Below are 5,994 nucleotides of genomic sequence, written 5' to 3'. Positions count from 1 at the left end.
ATTCTTTCTTCTTAATCATGATTAATTCCTCCTAATCCCTTATCAAAAGGCAAACCCCATGTGTCTAATCCTCTTGTAAGTGATTGCCATATTCATTTTCTTTAATATGTTGCGTCCAAATCGCCCAATTCGAACGGATGAACCTTACCAATATTCCCCGTATGTTTCCGTTCACATAATCCTGAGTCGGAAGATTTTCTTCCAACAAAGAATCGCCCTTTTGTTTGGAGCTGCAAGACTCGCAGAAATTCTTGCTTCTCCAGAGCCTTTCATCTTTCCTTCCATGAATTATGATCTCACCTTTGATGTGTATATCTTTATCCTAATCTAGGGAGAGAAAGGGAGGTGAGGAGGCTGTGAGGTTTCATACAAGTGTGTTTTGATTCTGAGAAGTGACCGAAGTCCAAACCCCAACTTCGTGTCACAGTACCGTAGGCGGTGTGGTAGATGCGTATACAACGAGGGTGGTTACACTGCCCGTGTATCAAGAACGTGGCCCACTGACCACCACTGCCCACTAATGATGGACCTGGTATCTAAGGGAATATTCCTCATATCGTCGCCCTGGACCCCAGCTAACGCTCGTACCCCCCGCTCGTACCCCCCACTAATGATGGACCTGGTATCTAAGGGAATATTCCTCATATCGTCGCCCTGGACCCCAGCTAACGCTCGTACCCCCCTGACCATCAATGGTCACAATAAGGACCCCATCGGTGTCTAAGCTGGGGTTCCCACCACTAAAGACATATGCACCATGGCTACTCCCCCCATAATGGGGGCCTAACAAATGTGCATGATACATCAAAGTGAGATACATGCTGAGAGGCGGGCATTGAGTGTATACTAACAATGCAGTGTCCCTAATGTTACACGTTGGTGATCCTCCCTTGTGTACTTGTATCTAAATTGAATTTGTAACATTGAGTTAATGTTAATTGTCATTTGGAAGTCTAGTGCGGAAACATAGAAACTTGGCTTGCTTTTGGTCCTTTTTAGCACATTTATATAGTCGATACAAAGGAAATTTTAATCTAAAGATAAATGATATAAATGTAGCATTTATCAATAACGAATGTATTACATATAAAATGTTGAACCCCCTAAATGGCTACAAATTTTAACAAGAGAATTCCCCATCTTCTTCATATCTTTACGCCGTGTGGAATTGATATGCTATCATCGTCCTTGTATACTTCCTTAAAAGTAGTTCATGTCTTTCTCCTTGCATCCTTGTCCCTTACTCGCTTGCCCTCCCCTCTCATGCTTGCATCATGGTTGCATTTACCCCCCTACTTCTCATACTTGCAATCTTCCAATAGTGAAGGATGTCAAAGAAGTATTAACATCTTTAAAGAAAATGAGATGATGGTGGGAGGTATTAATGAATAAGGTTTTTGAAGTCCTCTACAATTGTGAATGTTCTGTTAAGCCCTTTATGAAGTGTCCCTAATGTTACATGTTAGTGACCCTCCCTTGTGTACTTGTAACTAAATCGAATTTGCAACATTGAGTTATCTATTGCTACCCCTTCATCAAGCCTGATATCCTTTTTTGGAAATAGTCGAAGATGACTACATATCCCAAATGATACACATTAGTGACCCTCCGTTGTATACTTTAACTAAATTGAACTTGCAACATCAAGTTATCTATTGCTATCCCCTTCATCAAGCTTGATTTTCTTTTTTGGAAATAGTCTAAGTTGACTACAAATATTAAGACAATGAGTGGCTTGAGTTTTTTTTGGGATTAATGAATGATCAAAACCAAGAATTTTTTTTCTTGTGGGATTAATGATTAAGACTAATCAAAATAAAAAATCTATTTTCAAATTATGAAATAATTAGCTAGTGCATGTTGGATTAATGATTAGGACTAATCAAAGATGTTCCTTGAGCTTGAAGTTTATCGAGGCTCCTGAGGAGATTGTCAGTTAAATAAGAGAGCTGTATAGGATGTCCTCACGCAAGGGACGAGCATGATATAAAATGAAGTCTTAGTTTATTTTTATACACTTATCAAACTGATCAAGCCTTGGACATATGCATGCCTAAATTTGACTTCCTTGTTTGTGTATTGTAGTCTCCCATAATATATTCCATCCTCTAGTTTGCAAAAATTGGAGTTGTTGGGATATGTATCGGAAGTTCAGTTGATGTTCATATATTTCTTTTTCATAAGAACAATAAAGAACATTAAAGAATTTTTGTTATCGGGCGGTCTACTAGGTTCTCGCTTGCTTGCAAAACAAGTGGCCTAGTAGTAGAGGTCGAGATCAAAGGAGAGGATCCAGGGGGGACCCGCACGAGCTCTACGAGGCGATTGGTAACGACGCCACATACGACGAGGAAGTCGTCGGTGCCGCCAACGACGGTGAGGGTGCGCACTTTCTGGGCCTCCATGATTTGGCCCATGATGGTGAGGGTGCCCTTGTAGGTGCCGTCTCATCGAAAGGGAATATTAACCCGATTCCCTTTCAATGCGCAGCGCAGAGTGCGCCCTTGACACAGGACTACCCATCTCTTAGGATCGACTAACCCATGTCCCGATTGCTGTTCACATGTAACCTTTCTCCACTTCGGTCTTCAAAGTTCTCATTTGAATATTTGCTACTACCACCAAGATCTGCATTGGGGGCCATTTCACTCGGGCTCGCACCTGGAACTGCGCCATGACCCCAACGCCCTCCTACTCATCGGGGCCTCGCACTCGCCCTGATGGCCAAGTATAGGTCGTGCGCTTCAGTGCCATCCATTTTCGGGGCTAGTTGATTCAGGAGGTGAGTTGTTACACACTCCTTAGTGGATTTCGACTTCCATGACCACCGTCCTGTTGTCTTAATCAATCAACACACTTTATGGGATCTAGGTTAGCACGCAGTTTGGCACCGTAACCCAGCTTTCGGTTCATCCCGCATCACCAGTTCTGCTTACCAAAAATGGCCCACTTGGAGTTCCCATTCCACACCGAGGTTCAACAGAGCAACCCCGGCCACTTACCTATTTAAAGTTTGAGAATAGGTCGAGGGTGTTTCACCCCTAATGCCTCTAATCATTCGCTTTACCCGATAAAACTGTGACGAGCTCCCGCTATCCTGAGGGAAACTTCGGAGGGAACCAGCTACTAGATGGTTCGATTAGTCTTTCGCCCCTATACCCAAGTCTGACGAATGATTTGCACGTCAGTATCTCTACGAGCCTCCACCAGAGTTTCCTCTGGCTTCGCCCTGCTCATGCATAGTTCACCATCTTTCGGGTCCCAGCAGGTACGCTCCCATCAAACCTTTCATAGAAGATCACGGTCGGTCGATGGTGCACCCCGCGAGGGGGATCCCACCTGTTAGGTTACTTGCACCTCTGTGGGTTTGCCACCCACCGGCTCACGTACATGTTAGACTCCTTGGTCCGTGTTTCAAGACAGGTCGGATAGAAAGCCCAGAGCGCCAGCATCTCGAGCGCGCAGGTGCGTAAAGCCCGCCACTAAGGTGTAATTTTTGTTCCTCGGTCGGCGCAACGGCATTGGCGGGCCTGACTAGAGCCCGCTCTTGTCCTACCGTGCCAGCCCACGCTGACGAGCGCCCTGTGTCAAGCGACGGACCAGCTCACGCCATTTCGGATCCGACCGGGGCACACCCGCAGCCTCCATTCGCTTCCCTCCCAGCAATTTCAAGCACTTCTTAACTCTCTTTTCAAACTCCTTTTCATCTTTCCCTCACGGTACTTATTCGCTACTATCGGTCTCTTGCCCGTATTTAGCCTTGGATGGAATTTACCACCCACTTAGGGCTGCATTCCCAAATAGCCCGACTTGTCGACGGTGCCTCGTGGAGCGACAGGGTCCAGGCTCGACGGGGCTCTCACCCTCTCCGATGCCCCTTTCCAGGGGACTTGGGCCCGGTCGCGCAGAGGACGCCTCTCCAGACTACAATTCGCACGGCGAGGCCGTGCGATTCTCAAGCTGGGCTCTTTCCAGTTTGCTTGTCGTGCTACTAGGGAAATCCTCGTTAGTTTCTTTTCCTCCGCTTAGTGATATGCTTAAACTCAGCGGGTAGCCTTGCCTGATTTGAGGTCCATCCGGTTTTTCCGGTCGAGGGGACGGCCCATGGCGCACCACACAGCCGCCCCTTGTCCTGCGAGCTCGGTTTGACGCACGCACCCTCGGGTGACGCGACCACCGCAAACGCCGATCCTCCTGCCACCACAGCACGATGGGGGGGGAGCGGACCACCCTTGTGGCACCTCGCCACGCAGTGCCATCGATGCATTTCAGCCAGCTCTGCGACACGGTCGCCCCGTCGTCGCCCCGTGGGGCGACAGGGGGACGTGCGCACGGACGGCCAGCTCCACCGCGCACCAATTCATGGAAAATAAGTTCAAGTTGCATGGTATGCCATAGCAAATAGTGAGTGATCGAGATGTGAGGTTTATGGGCATATTTTGGTGTACATTGCTTAATAGCACGGGCACTAAGTTGACTCCTAGTATGGCCTGTCATCCGGAAACCAATGGTCAAACCAAAAGGGTCAACAAGTGGCTTAAGACTTGCTTGAGAGACAGGCATTATTGCTATGAAACGCAACATGCATGGGACGATTGGTTGCATTTGGTGGAGTTCACCTACGATATCACCTATCATAGTAGTATTGGAATGTTGCCTTTTGAGGCTATTTATGGCTACAAGGTAATGTACCGATCATAGCATTCAAGCAACAGAATGCAAATCCACATGCAAGGGAGGAAGTGGAAAGAATGCAAACTCTTTTGAAAACATGCAAAGAGAACATCAAGAAGTCTCAAGAGAAGATGAAGCATTATGAAGATGCACATAAAAGGGCAATTGGAATTCAAAGAAGGGGACTTTGTGTTCTTGAGGATACCTTAGAATCGATATGGATCTCTCAAAGGTAGTACCAACACAAAGAAGGGGACTTTGTGTTCTTGAGGATACCTTAGAATCGATATGGATCTCTCAAAGGTAGTACCAACACAAAGCTTGCACACGGTTATTATGGACCATACATGGTATTACGAAGGATTGGTGAAGTGGCTTATCAAATCCTACTTCCATCTACAAGAATACATGATGACTTTCATGTATCACATTTGAAGGCATATGTTGGTCCAAAGGTGCAAGTATTGGATGAGTTTCCACCCATGAGTGAAGATTGCATGGTGGAGTACATACCCAAGAAGGTGTTGGGAGAAAGAGAGAAGGTGTTGCGCAACCACACTTTGTGTGAATACCTTGTCAAGTGGAAAGGTTTACCTCATGAATGAAGCAACATGGCATCCCACCTCTATGTTGGAGGGGATGGAACACCTTTCTAATGCATCCGAGGTGCATTCTTGAGTCAAAACAGTAAAAAACAACTTGCTGTATTTTACTGTTATGAGGCATAAAAGAGGTTCAAATGGATGAAATTTACATAGACACTTCTTAGCCATGATTGGCAATGCATTGGGGAGCATTTCATGAAGTTTTCTAGGTCTTAAAGGTTCAAATCATGCTCTTTTGGACAGCTTTGGCAAAGAAGTGTGACGTGATTCATATTGATGCTTATGCAAACCATCCATACTACGGTTCCACTTTAAGCATGTTTTGAGGACAAAACATATTTGGGTGGAGATGGTTTGTAATGAAACGGTGGACACAAGTTATACATATGACGCCATGGACCAAGCATAAGTTGTATTGGGCAATGGGCCAAGTGTAAGTAGGGGACATAGGCTTATGGGCCAAAGGCCAAGTAGGGTGGACATTAATAAGTATGTGTAAAAACGGGGAAGTGGTATATAGGTCAATGTGAATAGCTAATAAAAATTAACTCATACTAATCAAAATTACAAGCTAATAATCTTCCATGGAAACCTTACCCTTCTCCTTGCGTATGGATGGTGCTCCTATGCCGATGTCATCACTCCATGCCTTGAGTGATCATTGCTAGTTCATTGTAGAAGATTTTGATACTAGCATTAAGGCATTGTTATGTGT

The 5,994-nt window shown here is 45.5% G+C and overlaps 1 pseudogene; it reads right to left on the bottom strand.

The window, feature by feature from the left end:
- Positions 1-2,250: 2,250 nt before the first annotated feature.
- LOC147609056 (25S ribosomal RNA) lies at positions 2,251-4,074 on the bottom strand (annotated as a pseudogene).
- Positions 4,075-5,994: the final 1,920 nt, after the last annotated feature.

Source organism: Cibotium barometz, chromosome 52 (assembly GCF_041138505.1).
Source record: "Cibotium barometz isolate CiBa-2024 chromosome 52, ASM4113850v1, whole genome shotgun sequence".
Lineage (NCBI taxonomy): Eukaryota > Viridiplantae > Streptophyta > Polypodiopsida > Cyatheales > Cibotiaceae > Cibotium > Cibotium barometz.
This window is presented reverse-complemented; position numbering and strand designations above follow the sequence as displayed.